The sequence below is a fragment of the Patiria miniata genome, unplaced genomic scaffold (assembly GCF_015706575.1).
Source record: "Patiria miniata isolate m_02_andy unplaced genomic scaffold, ASM1570657v1 HiC_scaffold_1, whole genome shotgun sequence".
Taxonomy (NCBI): Eukaryota; Metazoa; Echinodermata; class Asteroidea; order Valvatida; family Asterinidae; genus Patiria; species Patiria miniata.
This window is the reverse complement of record NW_024037047.1, coordinates 3,626,397-3,640,926: the sequence shown is the minus strand read 5'-3', so window position 1 is coordinate 3,640,926 and position 14,530 is coordinate 3,626,397. Positions and strand designations below refer to the sequence as shown.

The 14,530-nt window shown below is 39.4% G+C and overlaps 1 long non-coding RNA gene across 1 annotated transcript; it reads right to left on the bottom strand.

Moving 5' to 3' along the window:
- On the bottom strand, positions 1-2,706 carry LOC119739742. Its single transcript, XR_005272628.1, has 4 exons — positions 2,449-2,706; positions 1,989-2,148; positions 1,702-1,808; positions 1-459 (listed from the first exon to the last, which is right to left on the bottom strand). It is a non-coding gene; the product is annotated as an uncharacterized LOC119739742 (long non-coding RNA).
- Positions 2,707-14,530: the final 11,824 nt, after the last annotated feature.

Sequence of the window (14,530 nt, the reverse complement as noted above, 5' to 3'; positions counted from 1 at the left end):
ATAATATAACTTTTTTTGGATGTCTACTTTTCATGTTTTTCCATAAGAATCAGCAAAATTATGAACATCATGATGAATTAATGAAATATGCAGTCTTTAACACACACACATAAGACAAATTCTGATTATAATGAAACTTGGCATGTGTTGGATATCCACTAGAAATGCCAATATGAAGTGAGGTCATTATGACTTCATGAGACATTCTATTGACTTTTAAATGTTTGCCCAATGCAGACAATTCACGTTATTGAAATTGGGATCAAACAAACACCCTAAATGGGGCCCTCAGACCAGGATTGGAACGCTAATTCCGCAATTCACGTTATTGAAATTGGGATCAAACAAACACCCTAAATTACTAAATTACCAATCATTTTCAGTTTGGATCTGCTAGTCATCAAAGTCGGCGTTGTTGACCTCATATGGTGTTGCTGCTGTCTTGTTGGCATCAGGATTCTGTGAAGTTAAAAGATAAATGAACTTTTCAAACATCATAATAAATACAACAACAAAAATGGACACCAAAAGAAAACTTGACATTTTTGGAAACTTGTAATAATTTTTACCCAATCCGCTGCTTGCAGGAACAAAAGATTGCATTTTTTTTTTACATAGTAACAACGTCCCTTTCCTAGTGTGTGCATAGGTTCATACATGTTCCATACGCCAGTTAGTCTTTGCCTGTGCACAATGCACCAAGTTGAAATTTTCCCTACCAGCAGCCCTTTTCTAAATTTGTAGGGGGGGGGGGGGGACTTGTAGCCAGAGCGGACAGTTGCAGTCAATGAAAAGTACAGTCCGGGTTTTTTTTTGCAGTGTTTAAAATGCATCATATCTGGTTGAAATAATACGTTTCCTGAAATTAAAGCAGACAATATTCAAGTGTTCTACATGTATATGTTATACGTGTACATGTACATGTATTTGACCAACAGAAGAACAATACAAAACAATGGACATGCCAAAAAGTGAACACCTTTTGTTGACTGTTAGGATAGTTTTTGTTTTCAAGCTAAAGTATTATCAACCAAATTCCAATGTGCACAGTCGACTTTCGTAAATACACAATAAACTGGCACTGTAGAGCTGATTAAGTTGTATTATATATCCTGACATACAGATCCTTGTCATTTGCTTGGTGGAACTCACATTACGTGATATTCGTTAATTACTTCCATTTACGCCGGGGCTCAAAAATTCCCATTCGCCCATGGGGAATGGGAAATACTTTTTGACAGTTATAGGATCAACTTTGTTCCATGCCGCAGTATTAGTGCAAATGCATGCTGGTGTGCGCTTTCATCAATGCGCGTAGCATGTATTGTCCTAAAGAGCCAGCGCGACAGTAGTTGGGTTCAAACATTATCGTGAATGGATGGTTTGGAAGAGAGAAATACATTTTTTACCAATTTCATGTTGAAATGAGAGTGCAAAAATATCAAATGACAAGGATCTAAATGTCAATTATATAAAACAAACATTGAGCGTCTTTAAATTGTGAAATGGGAGGAATATTATCGCTTGGTAAAATCTGGACTTTTTTTCCAGTTCACTCCGCTTCGCCTAAGGAAATGGAGAAGTACAGATTTTGCCTTTAAATAATATTCCTCCCTTCACTCGGAGTCACTCAATATTTGTGTTTTGACAAGACTAGACTTTATGCATGTGAAAACTGAAAATGCAACAAGAGAAACGTACCTTGTACTTTGCCGCACCCTTTCTGTTTGGGAAGTACTTCAGAGTTTCTTTGATGGTCTCTTCTACTTCCAGGACTCTGCTTTTGGGGTGGGCACTCAGTCAGGCTTCTACAAGAATGGGTGAAGAAGATGTCAACATTTTAATAATTTTTAATAACTGGCATCTGATATATGAACTTTACAAAAAAAAAAAAAATCTTGTTAAAAAAACAACTTGAATGTACAGTTACATGAATGAATTTACATGTACTTAAAGAAATTTCAAGGAAATCAAAAAACGCAGCTTACTGATTAACACCCGGGAGATTGGAAGATCACTCAGAGCTCTTTTCCCTTTTCGTCCCTTGTAGCTGTAAAGGGACCACAGCATATTTGTCCCTAGCCTGCGTAGCATGCGGCGGACACTCTCGCCAAGGTTGTAGCCTCCCATGGAAGTAAAGTGACGAATCTGAAGGAAAAACATACAGTGAGACAATTGTTCGGCATAAATACATGCTACAAGTATGAGTGACACAAGCCGGTGGAGTGAACTACCAAAACTATTCACATCAGTCATGCTTAAGTTTGAATTTTTAGTTACGGACAGCAGCTTAACATGTCCTTGTGTCTCTTCCTCAGGGTTCGTAAGTAACAAACATCAACGAATACCTATAAAACAAATGTCCCTCGGTCATGGGAATATATCAACTGCTCCCGGAGGCCCTCTGGGTTTAAGAAAAATACATGAATTTACAAGACAGCAATTTACCATCTGTTTTTTTTTTTTAAGTTGGCCTCTTCAGGAGAATTCAGCTTTTCACATAGGTCCTCCAGTTCTGCGACAGTTTCCAGAGGTTTTGGAGTAAATTCTTCGATGTCCTCATCATCAGGAGCTCGGAGCCTGGCCACTTTCCTCAAGAGGCACAACTCTTCTTTTTGGTTGTCCAAAATCATTTTTGACATGAGGGCTCTGATCTAAAACATAAAAGCAAAGGTTGTTTTGAAAGCTTAACAACTATTAATAGTTGCACTTCAGTCAGACCACAAAAAAAAGTGAAAAATCTTGACGATTTCGGTGGCTTGTCCGTAAAAAACGTCAGTTCCAACGGCTGTCTTCCGTTTTGTTATACTAATTATGTAAATGTATGCATCACATGATGACATCAAAACAAATCTGCGCCCGCGATGTATGTGGGTACCACACCGCTTTCAGACGCCGCAAGTGAGTTCAATTTTCGTCTGGTGCATTGCCGTGGAGGGCATTCTCGTTGTCTTGCTTTCCGCGACAACGCACCAGACGAAAATTGAACTCACTTGCAGCGCCAGAAAGTGGTGTGGTACCCACATTATATCGCGCGCGCTGATTGTTTTTGATGTCATCACGTGATGCATACATTTATATAATTAGCAAAACAAAATGGAAGGCACACGTTGGAACTGGCATATTTTTTACGGACAAGCCACCGAAATCGTCAAGATTTTTCACCTTTTTTGTGTGGTCTGTTTCAAGTCGATCATTAGCATCATTAGGCTTCGTAAATGACTGCTGAATGTATGAGGTATGTAAATGAACTCTGGTGTGGGATAAAAGATAGCTGGAGTTACCCAGCCCTAAACTTTTTCATTGGGTTGTCATTTAGGGCTGGAGCTAGTTTTTCACGTAACCCAGCAGCGTAGGCAGGTCCCCCCAAAAAAACTGTGTCATGCACTATCGGTTGCGGTTCCAGTACCGCAGCTGTGATGCGAGTGGTAAACCTCATATTAGTGCATGAAACAGTCATTGGGTGTTACGCTTCCGCGTGACGTCATGCGCCAACAGCCAGCGCAGCCGGCAAAAACGACTAGTTGACAGCGCGCTGTGCCTGGTAATCGACCGCCATTCATTGTACACAATTTTTTTTTGTGCACAAACCAATTGCGGTCCTGGCCATGCCTGCAAGGTTGTCAGTTAGCTGTTTTTCCTCCTTTTTTCACTGCAATTGTAGGCTGAATCTTCATCGTGGATCGTTTTTACTTCAAGGACCTGTGTAATGGTTATTCCAGGCAAGTTTGGGGTGAGTTGCAGTTGCAATTAGTGTGTAACGGGGACAAAATTGAACATTTTCCAAAATGTTTCACAATTTGTTTTGGACCTGCCTACGCTGCTGGGTTACGTGAAAAATTAGCTCCAGCCCTAAACAAATGACAACCCAATGAAACAATTTAGGGCTGGGTAACTCCAGCTAGGGTCTCTTGCTACCACATTCTAACGAACAGGTTATTCCTCCAGCGTTACATGTGAATGAATATGGAACATGTCAGCTGGAGTTACTCGCCTAGGCCTACTCATAATGTTGGAAAAAATCACTCAAAATACTTGCCAAAATACCTTTCAAATCATTTACTGGCTTCCACACGTATCAAAGACGAAGTAATGGGGCTTCAATGATACTTTCAATTGTTTTTGTGGTTGAAAATCCATGAAATTTAACCAGCATCGGGCATATCACAAGTCTATTCGGCACGTTGTGCACGTTTAGCCTATACCGAGTTTAATACTGACCTACATGTACCTGAATTTCATGACTGAGAAAACTGTTATAAGAAACACGTGGAATGTAAAAATAAAAAGTCCTACATGTGGTATAAACAATCTTGCTTTAGATTACTTACTTTGTTGTGAAGGCGCTGAAAGGATGTGTTTGATATGAAAAGATAATTATCAGACATCGCATCACAATCGAACAATCCACTTTCACAATTTAATTTACCGCGCTTCTTGCATGCATAATGTGCAACGTCGTCTCAGCTGGTTCTCAAACAGTACAAATTTTGTATGGCGGGTACCGGGTAGAGCACTCCATTACATAGCGATGGCGATGAGCGTGTGTGGGAACCATCGCAGCTAGCTTGTACGCGGTGACACGATGCGAGCGCGGGACCATTTTTCTATTACATTCGACACTGACTTAAAAATACTACGATGCTGATGAGTTGAACGGCCATCTTGTTAAATGTTGGCGTCTTGATGATTTGGAGTTTTGAAACAAGATGGCCGTTCAAATTGTGATATAAATGATTCTGTGTCTTATGTCGATATCAACGATTTGGAACGTTATCAGAACGTTACAGTAAAACGTTACATTTAGACGTCCGTGAAACAATATGCAGACGTTGTTGATAACATTGTTTGAATGGTACAATGCAACATCTTTTTCTAACGTCTGCATAACGTTCAGGCGACGTTTTTAAATAACGTGCTCCAATTGTTACAATGTAACGTTTCTTTCAAACGTCCGCATAACGTTCAGCTGACGTTTTTACAGAACGTGTCACAAATGTTACAATGTAATGTTTCTTTCTTACGTCTGCATCACTTTCAGATGACGTTTTTAGAGAACGTGTTCCAATTGTTATAATAAAACGTTTCTTTCAAACGTCTGCATAACGTTCAAATGACGTTTTAGAGAACGTGTTACAATTGTTACAATGAAAGTTTCCTTCAAACGTCTGCATAACGTTCAGCGGACGTTGTTACAGAACGTGTTACAATTGTTACAATGTAACGTTTCTTTCAAACGTCTGCGTAACGTTTAGGGGACGTTTTTACAGAACGTTACCGAAGGTAACTTTCCAGGAACGAAATGAAAACGTTATGTGTTGGCTGGGTTTCAATTTTGTGAGTTGCGACGCATGTCATCGTAAACAGATTTGTGGAATCATCGTAATATTTTGTACCATAATAATATTTTGTACCATATTATGGTACCTATAGTTTGCCACTGACCAATATAGAGCAGCGTGATTTTTCGTCCGGAACCTGCTGGGCCTTTACGCCTCCTATCACAACGTGATCGTCCTTGCACGGTGACGTAGTTTTGTACCGGCACAGGCCTACTTCAGCCATTGTTGATGTGATAACACTACTCTTCAACTCTTGTCGATATTATTTACTTGTTACCTTCGGTTTCCATTGCCTTTTGTTTTAAGAGAAGAGGTACCAGGAAAAGGTCATATAATCAGCTTGTAATGTTTGGAAATGAAGGATGAAAATGGTTCAAGATATTTTGTTACAATCTATATTCAACTATTATTGAAAATCGGGTGTCAATCTACGTTTCTGGAATTCCCTACAGGAGTAGTCACGTGTTAAGGGCAGTTCAAAAGAGTCCGTAATTTATATACACTGTATCTCTCTTCTATTTCAAACCCGCCTCTTCAATTAGTATCTCTTTTTAACAAATGATGCATTTAGTTTACTGTATTTCATCTCACTGTCCACAGAATAAAAGATCGCATCACTGAATCATTTGGGACAGAATATGAGACAACATTCTCCTGCGGCTTACTGTAGCGGACACACTGCCTGGAGTACAACGGATTCGACTAAACATTCACTTCAGGTCTCCAGACTTCAGAGATTCAGTTGCAAGGTTTTTAAATCCACGTATAATGAGTAGGTACAAGATCCTCTAATGTTCTATAACTTTTAATCTATAGTCCTGATTCACAGGGACTGATAGGCTACTTTAGTGTTATCATGAATTCGACTAGGTGTTTAACAATCACACCACGAATCACTCTATATGTTAAACGGTGACATTTTATTGATATAATACAGTGTATGTAACGTTATGTGTGTATGAATATTTTGAATGTGCATTCGAAGGATTTTTTGGTGTATTTTTTTGTGAAAATAATGGCTATTTCAGTGCATTGTTAGTGTTAAGCAATATTTCCCGATCCTGGCGCTCCGTGTACTGGGGATGGGTGATGGCTTCTGTAGTCCGATCGTGGTGTCTCGATGCACAGAGATGGGTGGTGGAAATACAAGATCGAATTAGTGCAACACATATCACATGCAGAGAAACCAAGTGATAATTCTGAGCATTTAATTGAAATGGATTTGAGATCTGTGTTGTAAAACAGCGGAAAGTTTCTTTCAAGTAAACCCTCACTGCACTGTTCAGCAATACTCACACGCACAACTGTTCAGCAAATTTTGTTTCCTTGTAGGCCTTCATACAAAAAAATACCCGTAAAGTATAGTTATACCTGAAGGGTTGTTTTACAGGCCCGGGTTCAAACTTCCATATTGCGGTGCAAGACTGAACCTAAGTTATAATGGCCTTGTCCTGCGGGCTCGATTATAAATCCCAGACGGCTGTGCAAGGTTGCTGAGGTCAATCAAAGTATGCACGACCCACACAGTGTCTATACATTGGCGGGAAATCTGTAAAGGGCATTTTTCTTTAACGTTTTGATGTTTTAAGAACTAAAAACAAATGAGAAACTCCACCCTAACCTCTACCTCTTCACCATTTCTCCTTAAATTAGAATTACACGCACGTTGTATTCATTAATAAATATTTCTGCATGCCAACGTCAGCAAAATTTACCTGTGGTTACAATAATTGACTACTCGAGCATGCCTGCGTGTGAAAAGTGTGGACTTTTTTTTCAATTTTGTGCTTCAGTTTATCAAGGATATAGCTTTACCTGTACTTTGCTTTATCACAGAACTTACCCTTGACCGTTAAAACATACATAATTGTTTTAAATTTTCGAGAGCATAAGCATACTTCTTTTTCGAATGTTTGCAATAGGGTTCCCGATCATTGAGCTCTGTGCTGGCAATGGGTGATGGCTTTCAGTTCGATTTCGTTGTGCCATGCACAAAGATTGGTGGATGGATACACAGTAATACATAGTAACATAAATCATATTAAAGTGAAGCGAGTTTATTTACCATTGTTTTTGAAATCGAGATTCGTGTAATCAGTAATGCATTGATCTTTTTTTTTGGGGGGGGGGGTTGCTTTTGGAAGTTATAGCAGAAAAGAGGCTGCTCGATGTTAACCCCGGACAATAAGAGTCCCACTATTCATATGCAACTGATGTAAGCTCATATTTCGTTTTTCATTTTTATCTTCAATCGTAACATTAACAAAAGAGATCTGCATTATGTGAAAAACACTTTTATATAGTTAGACCTACTTTCTTGCTATACAGTTTCCTGAAACGTGAAAGGGTTCTTTATTGATGAAAATGCCAACGATGTCGGAAGACTTATTATGCCCTAAAACTGTCATAGAAAATTAATAATCGTCAGGGTATATCCATGCATTTTTTTTCTAGAAATACATATACACTTAATAAACGGAACCATTGTCCTAAACTACACACGGCTCAATCGCGTATGGATCCCAGCTGCTGCGCGAGGTCAAATACACAACCCACGCAGTGCCTAATTTGTTTTGGCGGCATTCTTTACTAATGACGTGCCACAACGGTCTCGGAATGGGCGGAGCTTAAAGTACGCGTAAAGTGAAATATTTTACAAATAATTTACTACAAAATGGCCAGTGAAACTTGCACGAATTTGGATGGTTATAATGATTAAAACCCAATTATTGTATAAAAGATGTTTATCCTCAGACCTGCAGGCCCGGCATAGTTACAAAAGCCACACGCAATTACGAATTACCATAATTTTTGTCGTTATGTAGTTATATCGTTAAAAATAAACTGCTCCTACTTTAGCTTCATGATGATAATTATACTGTATTAATTACTGTTTTTTTTATGGCAACACAAGAGAACTCTACCTTTTGTAATATAATGCCTTTCTCTTTTTAGTCACGTCAAACATGTGTGTAAATAGTTAGGAAATGGTTTTCGAGGGACATACAGTTGTTGCAATTGCATCAGTTTGCCGTGGACTATGTTTTTTGTGTAGCTCAGCCAAATCCATACTGATGACCGTTGAGAGAAATACATCGTAGCTTTCAAATTGTTGCAACAAAAGTATTAAAAACAGACAGTTTTTCGAATCTCCTCTAACAATAACAGAAAGGAAGTTTTATAAGCGTTTTCCGATCCTGGAGCTCTGTGCCTAAAAGTTGTGATAAACACAGTATAAACACAAATGATTTTAAATGAAGCAATTGTTCTTTTAAAATCGAGACTTTTGCAATCAATAAGGGATTAATATCTTTTCTGTTCCTTATTTTTCTGTTCTGTTCCTAAGTTCCGTTCTATTTACAGACAAGCTCATAGTATTTTTTTTATTATGCATTCGCATCATTAACAAAAGTAACCTGTGTGAAAAAACACGTCGATATTGGTACTGGCTCTTGTACCAGTTGTAGCCTACAGTTTTCTGACAAAATACGATTCATGTCGGGGAGGCTTTTTTGTTTCACAACTGTTTCTGAGTTGTAAATGTCAGGCGGTTGCTAAAGGTCACTGAGGTAAATCAGAAAACACGACCTATACAGTGTCTAAACTTTGGCGGGAAATCTGTAACTGGCATATTTATCAACAAGCTGGTTAACCCGATCATAGATCTAGTAGGGCGTAGTGTTGGGGATGAAAATGTGGGGAGTTAAATGTAAATGGGGGATATAGTTGGGGAGACATGCAGTTAAAGAATAGCAATTTCTGTGGTGTGATCTGAGGCAATTTCTGATCACTAAAACCAATTTGAGGAAAAGATCATCTGTGAAAGTTTTGAGTTTTGAGTAATTGAATCATCTACATGTATTCTGAGCAATAGAATCATTATTGTAGGCTACAATATTTTTATTCGGGAAGAAAAAGTGTGTGGGGGGGGGGGCCATTTTGAGGGGGCCCCCTCAAAATGTGTGTGTGTGTGGGGGGGGGGAGGGGGTTCCCCCTGTCCCCCGTCGATTTACGCACATGATAATTAAAATGTACCATGGCAACTGTCTGTAAATGTTGCCGTTGGTCTCTTAAATTGACTTTTTGTGAGGCAGTCGCATTTGGAAAACGTAGTGAAAAGGTTACTGTAGTACACAGGCGAAGGCTGGTTGTACAGTTTGACAATAAATCATAATGCAATAAAACGTGAAGGTGTCATTTAAAATGAAAATGTTGAGTGTTACCAAAAAAATTACAAACGGTCCAAATCATGGAGGAAGGTCATAAATAAGTTTCAGTATTGGACTCTTCAACAAACGTATAAACTTGAACTTCTTACAATTTGCAAGACCGTCTGCGATTCAACTTTTATTCAAGTTGGTTCAACCATCTATATATAAGAGCAAGTTTTACTCGGCCTCCGAGAAATGTTTGCTTCTGAAAGGATCCGAGACCGCGGCTTCACGTCCGTGGAAAAATGTGGGTGTCTTCCGCCGGGTCGGAGACTTTTTCGTCGATTTTTTTGTGACTTCGTTTAAGATCGCAATATTTGAAGCAATGCATCGACCCTTCGTTGACCCCAAACTAACAGGCCCCCGAAATTATAACGCGACACTGAATTATACGTGGCGGGCAGCGAACTCACAACGCTCAGCCTTGGAGGTGGAAGCATGGAGCTGTAAACACATTATGGAAGCAACAGCACTTTATCACGCGGCGTCACATGCTTGCGCTTCAAAAAGCGAGCACCGTAGACCCAACCTCGTTTGCAGGATTATTATTATTATTATTATTATTATTAATCATTTCTGGTAATGAAACCAAGGATTCCTCAAAAGCGCCCTAGGCACTGTAGCTCGCAAGCCTGAAGAAACCTGTGGAGAGAAGACAATGAGAAGAAGTTACAGTTTTAGAGGTGGGAGGAAAAGCCCAGAAGAATATTCTGGGGAAAACCCACGGAATCAGGCAGGGACTGAAAACCCAATCCACATATTGGCCCAGGCGGGATTCGAACCCGGGTCACAGCGGTGGAAGGCGAGGAAAGTACCGCTACGCCAACCTGACTCCCCCTGTGGAGCAGGCTGCAGTACGCATTGCCATCGACAGTTTTGCATAGCCCGGAAATACTATGCAGTGTAGACTTTCGATTGGTCAGACCGTGCAAGGCATACTAATGTGTAGTTCTTCTGAGTATTCGTTGCATTCGGCGCAGGGGCGGCAAGCAAAGCACAGGAAACAATAGGGACACTTGGTGGCCACGCACCATGGGGAAAAAATATTTTGCCAAGGTCACCCCATACTACCATTAGGTGAACACTTTTGCAGAACGGCTGAGTAGAACACGTAAACGAAACCCCTACGTTGACCTTGCTGACCTCGCACAGTCTAGACTCGCAGAAAAGCCAACACAGGGGGCGGCCAGGCAGTCAACGTGAAAGCGCACACGACAGCAAATTCCTGCGCAAAACGCAGTCACGAAAAATCGACGAAACGGATCGCCGGTCCGTACGGGAAAATTAGGACGACCCGAAGTGTCCGACCCGGCGGAAGACACCCTCCGCAAACATCGTCTCGGGGGCGAGTAAACTTCTCTCTTAAATATATATAGATGACATGATTCTCAGGCTTTGGAGTGGGCGGAGCCTAAACTACGCGCGTAGTAAAATACATGTACAGTACATGTCATAAATCCCAGCCGGTTGCGCGGGGTCAATCAAAGACACGACCCACACAGTGCCTAAACTTTGGCGGGAGACCTGCAACTGGCATTTTTATCAATTACATCTTTATTAGGCCCTGTAGTGGGCGGAGCTTAAACTACGCGCGTTGTAAAAATGCATGTACATGTACAGTACATATACACACATGTACATGTATGTACATGTACAAGTACATACTTAGTAACAAAAAAGCCATTGGAACTTACACATTTATAATTTGCTTGGTTGTTAAAAGAAACAACTAATGTATCAAACTCTCGTAAACTCTCGATATACGCCTGTGAGGTAGAAAGGTTGAATTGTCCATCCTTAAGTGTGCTGTATTCATGTAAACATGTATTTCTTTATGTCAACAACACAGGATAATTCTATCTGGTGTGAATAATTGCTTTGCTCTTGTTAAAGTCATGTCAAGCATGCGTGTGAAAATGTTGGAACATTTGTTGCGTCAGTCAGCCAAGGAAAATGTTGTTTATTATTTAGTCCAGTCAATCCATATACTGATTACTGTTGAAATCATGCATAGGCCTATGAACTTTTTTTAATTTCGAAATTTTTCAAAACAGACTTCTTTTCCGAATTTTTGAAGAAAAAAAAGATGCAAATAGCAGCAAGTTTTTCCCGATCCTGGAGCTCTGTGCTGGCAATGGGTGATGGCTTTTAGTTCGATCCTGGTGTTCCATGCACAGAGATGGGTGGATGGATAAACAGAAATCATTAAGTTAAGCTATTTTTTTCTTTTGAAAGCGAGACCTGTGTAATCAGTAATGGATCCTAATTTTGGGATTGATGAAAGACAAAAAGCTGTTCCTTGTTAATCCTTGAAAATAAGAGTTCCACACTATTCACATGCAAGCTCATACTTTGTTCTCAATTACATGTATATGCATTCATTTTTCAACAAAAGGAGTCTGCAGTACAATGTGAAAACATGGTGAATAACACGTCTATATAGTTAATGAATTTTGTGGCTTACATTTTCATGAAAGGGTTCCTTATGCGATGAAAATACATTTGCAAAATAGTGAATGGTTTTCCAAATCTTCCACAGCGATTTTTACCCATCTATGCTGGCCTTCTCCAGACAACCCACATAATTATGACTCCGTCGGTCATAAATCCCAGCCGGTTGCTCGGGGTCAATCAAAGACACGACCCACACAGTGCCTAAAAGAAAAGTAAGTCCAGTCCAATCCATATACTGATTACTGTTGAAATCATGCATCGGCCTATGCACTTTTTTTAATTTCATAATATTTCAAAACAGACTTCTTTTCCGAATTTTTGAGGAAAAAAAAGATGCAAATAGCAGCAAGTTTTTCCCGATCCTGGAGCTCTGTGCTGGCAATGGGTGATGGCTTTTAGTTCGATCCTGGTGTTCCATGCACAGAGATTGGTGGATGGATAAACAGAAATCATTTAGTTAAGCTATTTTTTCTTTTGAAAGCGAGACCTGTGTAATCAGTAATGGATCCTAATTTTGGGATTGATGAAAGACAAAAAGCTGTTCCTTGTTAATCCTTGAAAATAAGAGTTCCGCACTATTCACATGCAAGCTCATACTTTGTTCTCAATTACATGTATATGCATTCATTTTTCAACAAAAGGAGTCTGCAGTACAATGTGAAAACATGGTGAATAACACGTCTATATAGTTAATGAATTTTGTGGCTTACATTTTCATGAAAGGGTTCCTTATGCGATGAAAATACATTTGCAAAATAGTGAATGGTTTTCCAAATCTTCCACAGCGATTTTTACCCATCTATGCTGGCCTTCTCCAGACAACCCACATAGTTATGACTCCGTCGGTCATAAATCCCAGCCGGTTGCTCGGGATCAATCAAAGACACGACCCACACAGTGCCTAAAAGAAAAGTTAGTCCAGTCCAATCCAAATACTGATTACTGTTGAAATCATGCATAGGCCTATGCACTTTTCCTTGTTAATCGTTGAAAATAAGAGTTCCGCACTATTCACATGCAAGTTCATACTTTGTTCTTAATTACATGTATATGCATTCATTTTTCAACAAAAGGAGTCTGCAGTACAATGTGAAAACATGGTGAATAACACGTCTATATAGTTACTAAACTTTGTGGCTTACATTTTCCTGAAAGGGTTTTTTATGCAATGAAAATGCAAATGAGTGATGTGCTATATTATTTTTATAACGATGCGTGTGCAAAATAGTGAATGGTTTCCCAAATCTTCCACAGCGGCTTTTACCCATCTATATGCTGGCCTTGTCCTGACAACCCACATCATTATGACTTGGTCCCAGCCGGTTGCGCGAGGTCAATCAAAAGTACGTCTAAGCCTAAACTTTGGCGGGAGACCTGTAACTGGCATTTTTTTTTATCAAAAACATGGATTCTTAGGCCTTCAAGTTGGAGTGGGCGGTGCAAGCTATACATGTAGTCCTTATGCATGTAGCTTTTGTAAATACACATGTAGTGTTGAACAATATAGCCTTTTGGATGATCGTTTAAAGGGAAGATTTTGTTGCTAACTAAAACAGAAATACTTTAGCTTTTCCCCAAGATGGTAGTCAAACGAATCGTTCCAAACAAAGACTGTGAAATCAAACACTAAATATCCATCCATGTATATGTTTCTGTAAATGAATATTTATGCATAATAATCTATACTTTGATGCTTTTGTAATATTTTATTTACTAATGAATAGTAGTTGGTTTATTGTTCAAAGACCTTAATGATCTTAACCTATTTGTAATATTGTTAAAAAGGTGATCCAGAATAAAATATTTAATACGCACCTTCAGAAAGTTTTTAGTGAGTTGTTCTTTAATTGTGTCATCAAATTGAGGGTCGAGATTGTGTGTGTTTTCTGAGGGTTGGGGGATGTTGGAGGGGAGGATTACAGGGTGACTAAAGGATGGAATAATTCAATTAATCAAAAAGATATGTATTATTGGGAAGCCTTTGTTAAACTGATATATTTCACACATTTTTTCATCATTATGGCTGAATATACTACTCCATTAACGAATGTCCTTGAGCACGTTTCCATGCTTTACCAAAGCACAACAAACGTTGGAAACTGTACATGAATTTCCATTTTTAGCTTCCATAGGTGCGTAAATCGAGGGAGCGATGGGTGCACTCACTTAGCCTGTAAACTAATGGTAATTGGATAGGTAATTGATCGCCGGAGACGGACGGAATTGGCAAGAAAACGGGTTGTTTTCCATACTGATTTGGGAAACCGTTCCACGCGCGAAAATGTGAATTTTTGCATGGTGGTAATTGCCGAAGATTCCTAAGGAAAACAGGTAGAGTGTCCAGTACTGCAGAATCCCTATGGGGTGGAAATTGAATAACGTGCTGATTTGTGATTTTTATTTGTTCATTGCAAATGAAATTATATTTTTCGTTGTATTGTCTCCGGTGTGGTCATGGGTATAGTCTAAGATGTAATAGCTTTGAAACATGGCGTGAACTTGCTTGTGCTCGAGTTAAGACAT